General features: G+C 66.9%; 6 non-coding genes across 6 annotated transcripts; all 6 read right to left on the reverse strand.

Annotated features, from left to right (window-relative positions):
* Positions 1-1,556: 1,556 nt before the first annotated feature.
* Positions 1,557-1,675, reverse strand: LOC129529718 (5S ribosomal RNA). The gene has a single exon (XR_008675272.1). It is a non-coding gene; the product is annotated as a 5S ribosomal RNA (ribosomal RNA).
* Positions 1,676-3,804: 2,129 nt separating this feature from the next.
* On the reverse strand, positions 3,805-3,923 carry LOC129529717 (5S ribosomal RNA). Its single transcript, XR_008675271.1, has one exon. It is a non-coding gene; the product is annotated as a 5S ribosomal RNA (ribosomal RNA).
* Positions 3,924-6,052: 2,129 nt separating this feature from the next.
* On the reverse strand, positions 6,053-6,171 carry LOC129529716 (5S ribosomal RNA). The gene has a single exon (XR_008675270.1). It is a non-coding gene; the product is annotated as a 5S ribosomal RNA (ribosomal RNA).
* A 2,129-nt stretch (positions 6,172-8,300) lies between these two features.
* On the reverse strand, positions 8,301-8,419 carry LOC129529715 (5S ribosomal RNA). The gene has a single exon (XR_008675269.1). It is a non-coding gene; the product is annotated as a 5S ribosomal RNA (ribosomal RNA).
* A 2,129-nt stretch (positions 8,420-10,548) lies between these two features.
* LOC129529712 (5S ribosomal RNA) lies at positions 10,549-10,667 on the reverse strand. The gene has a single exon (XR_008675265.1). It is a non-coding gene; the product is annotated as a 5S ribosomal RNA (ribosomal RNA).
* Positions 10,668-12,792: 2,125 nt separating this feature from the next.
* Positions 12,793-12,911, reverse strand: LOC129529711 (5S ribosomal RNA). The gene has a single exon (XR_008675264.1). It is a non-coding gene; the product is annotated as a 5S ribosomal RNA (ribosomal RNA).
* Positions 12,912-13,548: the final 637 nt, after the last annotated feature.

Below are 13,548 nucleotides of genomic sequence, written 5' to 3' on the forward strand. Positions count from 1 at the left end.
ACACACAGACACACCCGGGCGCGCTCGCACGCGCGCTCGCGGACACACACACACACAGAAACACACACACACTGACACACACACACACAGAGACACACACACACAGACACACGCACACCCACACACACGCGCACGCACACACACACGCGGCTTGAAGGAGAGCAAGGACGAGATCGATGGAGAGATAGAAACCGAGTGAGGGAGAGAGACAGCGATCGACAGAGAGAGGGGAGGGCGAGAGGGAAGGAGACAGACAGGCTGAGAAAGAGAGAGGGACAGAGAAAGAGAGAGAGAGACAGAGAGACGGAGGGAAAACGGCAGAAGTAGCGCGAGGTCCACGGGGAAACCTAGAAGAGAGAGGCGGAGGGAGCTAGAGAGCGAGAGCGATAGAGACTGAGAGAGGAAGCGTCCGGCTCCGTTAGGCAGCGCCCTCTTGAGCAGGTCGGGATAGGGTGGAGGGGGCTTGGGCTGCGCCAGAACACGGGGGCCAGGCGGTCCGTGCGAGAGGACCGACGGAGCGCTGAGACGGGCTTTTTCTTGGATGAATTGCTTGCTTTGGAGGTGGGTTTCGTAGGCTCCTGCCTTTCTTGGCACCTCCCTGTGCTCTGGGTGCCTTGCGGCGGGCCCCGAGATTTGCAGAGCGCGCCCGCCCGTTTGGCGGGAGCCGTGGCACCGGGCGGGCCCGGAGGCCTGGGTCTCTGGCGTGTCCTCGGGACTGGAGTCGTGGACACGAAGTCGGGGGCATTGGGAATCCCGGGTGCACAGGGACTGTTTTCCTGGTGGCTGGCGAAGCAATGTCCTTCCCCCGGGTAAAGCAGCCCATGCGTTCTGGAGCCGAGGTCTTGGTTGGCGTCCGTGGCACCCGCTGCCCCTGCCCGCCCCTTGCCCCGGTTTGGAAGGGTGCGACGACGGCGCCCGATGGGTGAATTGAATGGCCTGGGCGTTCCGGGAGCGGGAAGGCACCGCGAACGGACGGGACCCCGCGGCTGCGACTTTGGGGTCCGGCCCCCTGCCCTCCCAGGCTGGAGCCGGGCGCCTGGCGGGGCGGCGGCGAGGCGGAAGCGGTGGGACGCTGCTGCCCGGCGTGCAGTAGGGGCGGACCCCCAGGAGGAGGACCCCGGCTGCGGCGGGGGTGTAGGTGGGCGGTAAAGGGGGAGCAGAGTCAGGGGAGGTTGGGAAGCATGGCGACTGTAGGGGGAAGGGAGGCAGCGGGGAAGCCAAAAAAGCCTGCAGCAGGCCGTGCGGGCGCGGTGGCTCCCGCCTGTAATCCCAGCACTCTGGGAGGCAGAGGCGGGTGGGTCACGAGGTCAGGAGCTCGAGACCATCCCGGCTAACAGGGTGAAACCCCGTCTCTAGGAAAAAGAGAAAAAATTAGCCGGGCGAGGTGGCGGGCGCCTGTAGGCCCAGCTACTCGGGAGGCTGAGGCCGGAGAATGGCGTGAACCCGGGAGGCGGAGCTTGCAGTGAGCCGAGATGGCGCCACTGCACTCCAGCCTGGGCGACAGAGCGAGACTCCGTCTGGAAGAAAAGGAAAGAAAAGCAGAAAGCCAAAGAAAAAGCCTACAGCACCCGGTATTCCCAGGCGGTCTCCCATCCAAGTACTAACCAGGCCCGACCCTGCTTAGCTTCCGAGATCAGACGAGATCGGGCGCGTTCAGGGTGGTATGGCCGTAGACGCCCGAGGAGGCGCCTGGCTGCCCCAAGAGCCCGGCCGGGCCGTGCCCGCCGGATTGCAGCCGTCACCGCCGGCCCGGGGCCGCGGGGCTCGGATCGGGGACCCCCGAGCCGCTGGCCCGCGGCCTTCCCCCGGCTCCCGTGCTCCCGAGGTTCCACCACATCGGGCCCGCTGGGAGCAGGGAGTGCTCCGAGGCGTCAGGGCCCAGGGCCCACCATCCTGGGACGCCCTCCGTTCCTCCGCCCTGTGGCGGAGGCAGCGTTTTGGATCCCTCGCCGCACAGGGGCTCCTGCGAGGCCCCCTCTTGCCCCACCCACCCAGAGCCGTCAGTGCTGGCCAAAGGCCTACAGCCGGCCTAGCCGCGCGGTGCCTTTCTCTCACAACGCCCCCACCACGGTCGCTGGTCTCGACCAAGACCCGGCCGGGGGGCAAGAGGGCGTGGGGTGTAGCCGGTCGTGGGGTGGCCCCGTTTTGCGCCGGGCTGGCACTAGGGGCGGCGGCCTGATCTCGGGTGAGAGGGCCTGAGAGAAACCCAGACACACCCCACCACCAGCAGGAGCAAATCCACTCCCCCACACACAGACACACCCGGGCGCGCTCGCACGCGCGCTCGCGGACACACACACACACAGAAACACACACACACTGACACACACACACACAGAGACACACACACACAGACACACGCACACCCACACACACGCGCACGCACACACACACGCGGCTTGAAGGAGAGCAAGGACGAGATCGATGGAGAGATAGAAACCGAGTGAGGGAGAGAGACAGCGATCGACAGAGAGAGGGGAGGGCGAGAGGGAAGGAGACAGACAGGCTGAGAAAGAGAGAGGGACAGAGAAAGAGAGAGAGAGACAGAGAGACGGAGGGAAAACGGCAGAAGTAGCGCGAGGTCCACGGGGAAACCTAGAAGAGAGAGGCGGAGGGAGCTAGAGAGCGAGAGCGATAGAGACTGAGAGAGGAAGCGTCCGGCTCCGTTAGGCAGCGCCCTCTTGAGCAGGTCGGGATAGGGTGGAGGGGGCTTGGGCTGCGCCAGAACACGGGGGCCAGGCGGTCCGTGCGAGAGGACCGACGGAGCGCTGAGACGGGCTTTTTCTTGGATGAATTGCTTGCTTTGGAGGTGGGTTTCGTAGGCTCCTGCCTTTCTTGGCACCTCCCTGTGCTCTGGGTGCCTTGCGGCGGGCCCCGAGATTTGCAGAGCGCGCCCGCCCGTTTGGCGGGAGCCGTGGCACCGGGCGGGCCCGGAGGCCTGGGTCTCTGGCGTGTCCTCGGGACTGGAGTCGTGGACACGAAGTCGGGGGCATTGGGAATCCCGGGTGCACAGGGACTGTTTTCCTGGTGGCTGGCGAAGCAATGTCCTTCCCCCGGGTAAAGCAGCCCATGCGTTCTGGAGCCGAGGTCTTGGTTGGCGTCCGTGGCACCCGCTGCCCCTGCCCGCCCCTTGCCCCGGTTTGGAAGGGTGCGACGACGGCGCCCGATGGGTGAATTGAATGGCCTGGGCGTTCCGGGAGCGGGAAGGCACCGCGAACGGACGGGACCCCGCGGCTGCGACTTTGGGGTCCGGCCCCCTGCCCTCCCAGGCTGGAGCCGGGCGCCTGGCGGGGCGGCGGCGAGGCGGAAGCGGTGGGACGCTGCTGCCCGGCGTGCAGTAGGGGCGGACCCCCAGGAGGAGGACCCCGGCTGCGGCGGGGGTGTAGGTGGGCGGTAAAGGGGGAGCAGAGTCAGGGGAGGTTGGGAAGCATGGCGACTGTAGGGGGAAGGGAGGCAGCGGGGAAGCCAAAAAAGCCTGCAGCAGGCCGTGCGGGCGCGGTGGCTCCCGCCTGTAATCCCAGCACTCTGGGAGGCAGAGGCGGGTGGGTCACGAGGTCAGGAGCTCGAGACCATCCCGGCTAACAGGGTGAAACCCCGTCTCTAGGAAAAAGAGAAAAAATTAGCCGGGCGAGGTGGCGGGCGCCTGTAGGCCCAGCTACTCGGGAGGCTGAGGCCGGAGAATGGCGTGAACCCGGGAGGCGGAGCTTGCAGTGAGCCGAGATGGCGCCACTGCACTCCAGCCTGGGCGACAGAGCGAGACTCCGTCTGGAAGAAAAGGAAAGAAAAGCAGAAAGCCAAAGAAAAAGCCTACAGCACCCGGTATTCCCAGGCGGTCTCCCATCCAAGTACTAACCAGGCCCGACCCTGCTTAGCTTCCGAGATCAGACGAGATCGGGCGCGTTCAGGGTGGTATGGCCGTAGACGCCCGAGGAGGCGCCTGGCTGCCCCAAGAGCCCGGCCGGGCCGTGCCCGCCGGATTGCAGCCGTCACCGCCGGCCCGGGGCCGCGGGGCTCGGATCGGGGACCCCCGAGCCGCTGGCCCGCGGCCTTCCCCCGGCTCCCGTGCTCCCGAGGTTCCACCACATCGGGCCCGCTGGGAGCAGGGAGTGCTCCGAGGCGTCAGGGCCCAGGGCCCACCATCCTGGGACGCCCTCCGTTCCTCCGCCCTGTGGCGGACGCAGCGTTTTGGATCCCTCGCCGCACAGGGGCTCCTGCGAGGCCCCCTCTTGCCCCACCCACCCAGAGCCGTCAGTGCTGGCCAAAGGCCAACAGCCGGCCTAGCCGCGCGGTGCCTTTCTCTCACAACGCCCCCACCACGGTCGCTGGTCTCGACCAAGACCCGGCCGGGGGGCAAGAGGGCGTGGGGTGTAGCCGGTCGTGGGGTGGCCCCGTTTTGCGCCGGGCTGGCACTAGGGGCGGCGGCCTGATCTCGGGTGAGAGGGCCTGAGAGAAACCCAGACACACCCCACCACCAGCAGGAGCAAATCCACTCCCCCACACACAGACACACCCGGGCGCGCTCGCACGCGCGCTCGCGGACACACACACACACAGAAACACACACACACTGACACACACACACACAGAGACACACACACACAGACACACGCACACCCACACACACGCGCACGCACACACACACGCGGCTTGAAGGAGAGCAAGGACGAGATCGATGGAGAGATAGAAACCGAGTGAGGGAGAGAGACAGCGATCGACAGAGAGAGGGGAGGGCGAGAGGGAAGGAGACAGACAGGCTGAGAAAGAGAGAGGGACAGAGAAAGAGAGAGAGAGACAGAGAGACGGAGGGAAAACGGCAGAAGTAGCGCGAGGTCCACGGGGAAACCTAGAAGAGAGAGGCGGAGGGAGCTAGAGAGCGAGAGCGATAGAGACTGAGAGAGGAAGCGTCCGGCTCCGTTAGGCAGCGCCCTCTTGAGCAGGTCGGGATAGGGTGGAGGGGGCTTGGGCTGCGCCAGAACACGGGGGCCAGGCGGTCCGTGCGAGAGGACCGACGGAGCGCTGAGACGGGCTTTTTCTTGGATGAATTGCTTGCTTTGGAGGTGGGTTTCGTAGGCTCCTGCCTTTCTTGGCACCTCCCTGTGCTCTGGGTGCCTTGCGGCGGGCCCCGAGATTTGCAGAGCGCGCCCGCCCGTTTGGCGGGAGCCGTGGCACCGGGCGGGCCCGGAGGCCTGGGTCTCTGGCGTGTCCTCGGGACTGGAGTCGTGGACACGAAGTCGGGGGCATTGGGAATCCCGGGTGCACAGGGACTGTTTTCCTGGTGGCTGGCGAAGCAATGTCCTTCCCCCGGGTAAAGCAGCCCATGCGTTCTGGAGCCGAGGTCTTGGTTGGCGTCCGTGGCACCCGCTGCCCCTGCCCGCCCCTTGCCCCGGTTTGGAAGGGTGCGACGACGGCGCCCGATGGGTGAATTGAATGGCCTGGGCGTTCCGGGAGCGGGAAGGCACCGCGAACGGACGGGACCCCGCGGCTGCGACTTTGGGGTCCGGCCCCCTGCCCTCCCAGGCTGGAGCCGGGCGCCTGGCGGGGCGGCGGCGAGGCGGAAGCGGTGGGACGCTGCTGCCCGGCGTGCAGTAGGGGCGGACCCCCAGGAGGAGGACCCCGGCTGCGGCGGGGGTGTAGGTGGGCGGTAAAGGGGGAGCAGAGTCAGGGGAGGTTGGGAAGCATGGCGACTGTAGGGGGAAGGGAGGCAGCGGGGAAGCCAAAAAAGCCTGCAGCAGGCCGTGCGGGCGCGGTGGCTCCCGCCTGTAATCCCAGCACTCTGGGAGGCAGAGGCGGGTGGGTCACGAGGTCAGGAGCTCGAGACCATCCCGGCTAACAGGGTGAAACCCCGTCTCTAGGAAAAAGAGAAAAAATTAGCCGGGCGAGGTGGCGGGCGCCTGTAGGCCCAGCTACTCGGGAGGCTGAGGCCGGAGAATGGCGTGAACCCGGGAGGCGGAGCTTGCAGTGAGCCGAGATGGCGCCACTGCACTCCAGCCTGGGCGACAGAGCGAGACTCCGTCTGGAAGAAAAGGAAAGAAAAGCAGAAAGCCAAAGAAAAAGCCTACAGCACCCGGTATTCCCAGGCGGTCTCCCATCCAAGTACTAACCAGGCCCGACCCTGCTTAGCTTCCGAGATCAGACGAGATCGGGCGCGTTCAGGGTGGTATGGCCGTAGACGCCCGAGGAGGCGCCTGGCTGCCCCAAGAGCCCGGCCGGGCCGTGCCCGCCGGATTGCGGCCGTCACCGCCGGCCCGGGGCCGCGGGGCTCGGATCGGGGACCCCCGAGCCGCTGGCCCGCGGCCTTCCCCCGGCTCCCGTGCTCCCGAGGTTCCACCACATCGGGCCCGCTGGGAGCAGGGAGTGCTCCGAGGCGTCAGGGCCCAGGGCCCACCATCCTGGGACGCCCTCCGTTCCTCCGCCCTGTGGCGGACGCAGCGTTTTGGATCCCTCGCCGCACAGGGGCTCCTGCGAGGCCCCCTCTTGCCCCACCCACCCAGAGCCGTCAGTGCTGGCCAAAGGCCTACAGCCGGCCTAGCCGCGCGGTGCCTTTCTCTCACAACGCCCCCACCACGGTCGCTGGTCTCGACCAAGACCCGGCCGGGGGGCAAGAGGGCGTGGGGTGTAGCCGGTCGTGGGGTGGCCCCGTTTTGCGCCGGGCTGGCACTAGGGGCGGCGGCCTGATCTCGGGTGAGAGGGCCTGAGAGAAACCCAGACACACCCCACCACCAGCAGGAGCAAATCCACTCCCCCACACACAGACACACCCGGGCGCGCTCGCACGCGCGCTCGCGGACACACACACACACAGAAACACACACACACTGACACACACACACACAGAGACACACACACACAGACACACGCACACCCACACACACGCGCACGCACACACACACGCGGCTTGAAGGAGAGCAAGGACGAGATCGATGGAGAGATAGAAACCGAGTGAGGGAGAGAGACAGCGATCGACAGAGAGAGGGGAGGGCGAGAGGGAAGGAGACAGACAGGCTGAGAAAGAGAGAGGGACAGAGAAAGAGAGAGAGAGACAGAGAGACGGAGGGAAAACGGCAGAAGTAGCGCGAGGTCCACGGGGAAACCTAGAAGAGAGAGGCGGAGGGAGCTAGAGAGCGAGAGCGATAGAGACTGAGAGAGGAAGCGTCCGGCTCCGTTAGGCAGCGCCCTCTTGAGCAGGTCGGGATAGGGTGGAGGGGGCTTGGGCTGCGCCAGAACACGGGGGCCAGGCGGTCCGTGCGAGAGGACCGACGGAGCGCTGAGACGGGCTTTTTCTTGGATGAATTGCTTGCTTTGGAGGTGGGTTTCGTAGGCTCCTGCCTTTCTTGGCACCTCCCTGTGCTCTGGGTGCCTTGCGGCGGGCCCCGAGATTTGCAGAGCGCGCCCGCCCGTTTGGCGGGAGCCGTGGCACCGGGCGGGCCCGGAGGCCTGGGTCTCTGGCGTGTCCTCGGGACTGGAGTCGTGGACACGAAGTCGGGGGCATTGGGAATCCCGGGTGCACAGGGACTGTTTTCCTGGTGGCTGGCGAAGCAATGTCCTTCCCCCGGGTAAAGCAGCCCATGCGTTCTGGAGCCGAGGTCTTGGTTGGCGTCCGTGGCACCCGCTGCCCCTGCCCGCCCCTTGCCCCGGTTTGGAACGGTGCGACGACGGCGCCCGATGGGTGAATTGAATGGCCTGGGCGTTCCGGGAGCGGGAAGGCACCGCGAACGGACGGGACCCCGCGGCTGCGACTTTGGGGTCCGGCCCCCTGCCCTCCCAGGCTGGAGCCGGGCGCCTGGCGGGGCGGCGGCGAGGCGGAAGCGGTGGGACGCTGCTGCCCGGCGTGCAGTAGGGGCGGACCCCCAGGAGGAGGACCCCGGCTGCGGCGGGGGTGTAGGTGGGCGGTAAAGGGGGAGCAGAGTCAGGGGAGGTTGGGAAGCATGGCGACTGTAGGGGGAAGGGAGGCAGCGGGGAAGCCAAAAAAGCCTGCAGCAGGCCGTGCGGGCGCGGTGGCTCCCGCCTGTAATCCCAGCACTCTGGGAGGCAGAGGCGGGTGGGTCACGAGGTCAGGAGCTCGAGACCATCCCGGCTAACAGGGTGAAACCCCGTCTCTAGGAAAAAGAGAAAAAATTAGCCGGGCGAGGTGGCGGGCGCCTGTAGGCCCAGCTACTCGGGAGGCTGAGGCCGGAGAATGGCGTGAACCCGGGAGGCGGAGCTTGCAGTGAGCCGAGATGGCGCCACTGCACTCCAGCCTGGGCGACAGAGCGAGACTCCGTCTGGAAGAAAAGGAAAGAAAAGCAGAAAGCCAAAGAAAAAGCCTACAGCACCCGGTATTCCCAGGCGGTCTCCCATCCAAGTACTAACCAGGCCCGACCCTGCTTAGCTTCCGAGATCAGACGAGATCGGGCGCGTTCAGGGTGGTATGGCCGTAGACGCCCAAGGAGGCGCCTGGCTGCCCCAAGAGCCCGGCCGGGCCGTGCCCGCCGGATTGCAGCCGTCACCGCCGGCCCGGGGCCGCGGGGCTCGGATCGGGGACCCCCGAGCCGCTGGCCCGCGGCCTTCCCCCGGCTCCCGTGCTCCCGAGGTTCCACCACATCGGGCCCGCTGGGAGCAGGGAGTGCTCCGAGGCGTCAGGGCCCAGGGCCCACCATCCTGGGACGCCCTCCGTTCCTCCGCCCTGTGGCGGACGCAGCGTTTTGGATCCCTCGCCGCACAGGGGCTCCTGCGAGGCCCCCTCTTGCCCCACCCACCCAGAGCCGTCAGTGCTGGCCAAAGGCCTACAGCCGGCCTAGCCGCGCGGTGCCTTTCTCTCACAACGCCCCCACCACGGTCGCTGGTCTCGACCAAGACCCGGCCGGGGGGCAAGAGGGCGTGGGGTGTAGCCGGTCGTGGGGTGGCCCCGTTTTGCGCCGGGCTGGCACTAGGGGCGGCGGCCTGATCTCGGGTGAGAGGGCCTGAGAGAAACCCAGACACACCCCACCACCAGCAGGAGCAAATCCACTCCCCCACACACAGACACACCCGGGCGCGCTCGCACGCGCGCTCGCGGACACACACACACACAGAAACACACACACACTGACACACACACACACAGAGACACACACACACAGACACACGCACACCCACACACACGCGCACGCACACACACACGCGGCTTGAAGGAGAGCAAGGACGAGATCGATGGAGAGATAGAAACCGAGTGAGGGAGAGAGACAGCGATCGACAGAGAGAGGGGAGGGCGAGAGGGAAGGAGACAGACAGGCTGAGAAAGAGAGAGGGACAGAGAAAGAGAGAGAGAGACAGAGAGACGGAGGGAAAACGGCAGAAGTAGCGCGAGGTCCACGGGGAAACCTAGAAGAGAGAGGCGGAGGGAGCTAGAGAGCGAGAGCGATAGAGACTGAGAGAGGAAGCGTCCGGCTCCGTTAGGCAGCGCCCTCTTGAGCAGGTCGGGATAGGGTGGAGGGGGCTTGGGCTGCGCCAGAACACGGGGGCCAGGCGGTCCGTGCGAGAGGACCGACGGAGCGCTGAGACGGGCTTTTTCTTGGATGAATTGCTTGCTTTGGAGGTGGGTTTCGTAGGCTCCTGCCTTTCTTGGCACCTCCCTGTGCTCTGGGTGCCTTGCGGCGGGCCCCGAGATTTGCAGAGCGCGCCCGCCCGTTTGGCGGGAGCCGTGGCACCGGGCGGGCCCGGAGGCCTGGGTCTCTGGCGTGTCCTCGGGACTGGAGTCGTGGACACGAAGTCGGGGGCATTGGGAATCCCGGGTGCACAGGGACTGTTTTCCTGGTGGCTGGCGAAGCAATGTCCTTCCCCCGGGTAAAGCAGCCCATGCGTTCTGGAGCCGAGGTCTTGGTTGGCGTCCGTGGCACCCGCTGCCCCTGCCCGCCCCTTGCCCCGGTTTGGAAGGGTGCGACGACGGCGCCCGATGGGTGAATTGAATGGCCTGGGCGTTCCGGGAGCGGGAAGGCACCGCGAACGGACGGGACCCCGCGGCTGCGACTTTGGGGTCCGGCCCCCTGCCCTCCCAGGCTGGAGCCGGGCGCCTGGCGGGGCGGCGGCGAGGCGGAAGCGGTGGGACGCTGCTGCCCGGCGTGCAGTAGGGGCGGACCCCCAGGAGGAGGACCCCGGCTGCGGCGGGGGTGTAGGTGGGCGGTAAAGGGGGAGCAGAGTCAGGGGAGGTTGGGAAGCATGGCGACTGTAGGGGGAAGGGAGGCAGCGGGGAAGCCAAAAAAGCCTGCAGCAGGCCGTGCGGGCGCGGTGGCTCCCGCCTGTAATCCCAGCACTCTGGGAGGCAGAGGCGGGTGGGTCACGAGGTCAGGAGCTCGAGACCATCCCGGCTAACAGGGTGAAACCCCGTCTCTAGGAAAAAGAGAAAAAATTAGCCGGGCGAGGTGGCGGGCGCCTGTAGGCCCAGCTACTCGGGAGGCTGAGGCCGGAGAATGGCGTGAACCCGGGAGGCGGAGCTTGCAGTGAGCCGAGATGGCGCCACTGCACTCCAGCCTGGGCGACAGAGCGAGACTCCGTCTGGAAGAAAAGGAAAGAAAAGCAGAAAGCCAAAGAAAAAGCCTACAGCACCCGGTATTCCCAGGCGGTCTCCCATCCAAGTACTAACCAGGCCCGACCCTGCTTAGCTTCCGAGATCAGACGAGATCGGGCGCGTTCAGGGTGGTATGGCCGTAGACGCCCGAGGAGGCGCCTGGCTGCCCCAAGAGCCCGGCCGGGCCGTGCCCGCCGGATTGCAGCCGTCACCGCCGGCCCGGGGCCGCGGGGCTCGGATCGGGGACCCCCGAGCCGCTGGCCCGCGGCCTTCCCCCGGCTCCCGTGCTCCCGAGGTTCCACCACATCGGGCCCGCTGGGAGCAGGGAGTGCTCCGAGGCGTCAGGGCCCAGGGCCCACCATCCTGGGACGCCCTCCGTTCCTCCGCCCTGTGGCGGAGGCAGCGTTTTGGATCCCTCGCCGCACAGGGGCTCCTGCGAGGCCCCCTCTTGCCCCACCCACCCAGAGCCGTGAGTGCTGGCCAAAGGCCAACAGCCGGCCTAGCCGCGCGGTGCCTTTCTCTCACAACGCCCCCACCACGGTCGCTGGTCTCGACCAAGACCCGGCCGGGGGGCAAGAGGGCGTGGGGTGTAGCCGGTCGTGGGGTGGCCCCGTTTTGCGCCGGGCTGGCACTAGGGGCGGCGGCCTGATCTCGGGTGAGAGGGCCTGAGAGAAACCCAGACACACCCCACCACCAGCAGGAGCAAATCCACTCCCCCACACACAGACACACCCGGGCGCGCTCGCACGCGCGCTCGCGGACACACACACAGAAACACACACACACTGACACACACACACACAGAGACACACACACACAGACACACGCACACCCACACACACGCGCACGCACACACACACGCGGCTTGAAGGAGAGCAAGGACGAGATCGATGGAGAGATAGAAACCGAGTGAGGGAGAGAGACAGCGATCGACAGAGAGAGGGGAGGGCGAGAGGGAAGGAGACAGACAGGCTGAGAAAGAGAGAGGGACAGAGAAAGAGAGAGAGAGACAGAGAGACGGAGGGAAAACGGCAGAAGTAGCGCGAGGTCCACGGGGAAACCTAGAAGAGAGAGGCGGAGGGAGCTAGAGAGCGAGAGCGATAGAGACTGAGAGAGGAAGCGTCCGGCTCCGTTAGGCAGCGCCCTCTTGAGCAGGTCGGGATAGGGTGGAGGGGGCTTGGGCTGCGCCAGAACACGGGGGCCAGGCGGTCCGTGCGAGAGGACCGACGGAGCGCTGAGACGGGCTTTTTCTTGGATGAATTGCTTGCTTTGGAGGTGGGTTTCGTAGGCTCCTGCCTTTCTTGGCACCTCCCTGTGCTCTGGGTGCCTTGCGGCGGGCCCCGAGATTTGCAGAGCGCGCCCGCCCGTTTGGCGGGAGCCGTGGCACCGGGCGGGCCCGGAGGCCTGGGTCTCTGGCGTGTCCTCGGGACTGGAGTCGTGGACACGAAGTCGGGGGCATTGGGAATCCCGGGTGCACAGGGACTGTTTTCCTGGTGGCTGGCGAAGCAATGTCCTTCCCCCGGGTAAAGCAGCCCATGCGTTCTGGAGCCGAGGTCTTGGTTGGCGTCCGTGGCACCCGCTGCCCCTGCCCGCCCCTTGCCCCGGTTTGGAAGGGTGCGACGACGGCGCCCGATGGGTGAATTGAATGGCCTGGGCGTTCCGGGAGCGGGAAGGCACCGCGAACGGACGGGACCCCGCGGCTGCGACTTTGGGGTCCGGCCCCCTGCCCTCCCAGGCTGGAGCCGGGCGCCTGGCGGGGCGGCGGCGAGGCGGAAGCGGTGGGACGCTGCTGCCCGGCGTGCAGTAGGGGCGGACCCCCAGGAGGAGGACCCCGGCTGCGGCGGGGGTGTAGGTGGGCGGTAAAGGGGGAGCAGAGTCAGGGGAGGTTGGGAAGCATGGCGACTGTAGGGGGAAGGGAGGCAGCGGGGAAGCCAAAAAAGCCTGCAGCAGGCCGTGCGGGCGCGGTGGCTCCCGCCTGTAATCCCAGCACTCTGGGAGGCAGAGGCGGGTGGGTCACGAGGTCAGGAGCTCGAGACCATCCCGGCTAACAGGGTGAAACCCCGTCTCTAGGAAAAAGAGAAAAAATTAGCCGGGCGAGGTGGCGGGCGCCTGTAGGCCCAGCTACTCGGGAGGCTGAGGCCGGAGAATGGCGTGAACCCGGGAGGCGGAGCTTGCAGTGAGCCGAGATGGCGCCACTGCACTCCAGCCTGGGCGACAGAGCGAGACTCCGTCTGGAAGAAAAGGAAAGAAAAGCAGAAAGCCAAAGAAAAAGCCTACAGCACCCGGTATTCCCAGGCGGTCTCCCATCCAAGTACTAACCAGGCCCGACCCTGCTTAGCTTCCGAGATCAGACGAGATCGGGCGCGTTCAGGGTGGTATGGCCGTAGACGTCCGAGGAGGCGCCTGGCTGCCCCAAGAGCCCGGCCGGGCCGTGCCCGCCGGATTGCAGCCGTCACCGCCGGCCCGGGGCCGCGGGGCTCGGATCGGGGACCCCCGAGCCGCTGGCCCGCGGCCTTCCCCCGGCTCCCGTGCTCCCGAGGTTCCACCACATCGGGCCCGCTGGGAGCAGGGAGTGCTCCGAGGCGTCAGGGCCCAGGGCCCACGATCCTGGGACGCCCTCCGTTCCTCCGCCCTGTGGCGGAGGCAGCGTTTTGGATCCCTCGCCGCACAGGGGCTCCTGCGAGGCCCCCTCTTGCCCCACCCACCCAGAGCCGTCAGTGCTGGCCAAAGGCCTACAGCCGGCCTAGCCGCGCGGTGCCTTTCTCTCACAACGCCCCCACCACGGTCGCTGGTCTCGACCAAGACCCGGCCGGGGGGCAAGAGGGCGTGGGGTGTAGCCGGTCGTGGGGTGGCCCCGTTTTGCGCCGGGCTGGCACTAGGGGCGGCGGCCTGATCTCGGGTGAGAGGGCCTGAGAGAAACCCAGACACACCCCACCACCAGCAGGAGCAAATCCACTCCCCCACACACAGACACACCCGGGCGCGCTCGCACGCGCGCTCGCGGACACACACACACACAGAAACAC

Source organism: Gorilla gorilla, chromosome 1, assembly GCF_029281585.2.
Source record: "Gorilla gorilla gorilla isolate KB3781 chromosome 1, NHGRI_mGorGor1-v2.1_pri, whole genome shotgun sequence".
Classification (NCBI taxonomy): domain Eukaryota; kingdom Metazoa; phylum Chordata; class Mammalia; order Primates; family Hominidae; genus Gorilla; species Gorilla gorilla.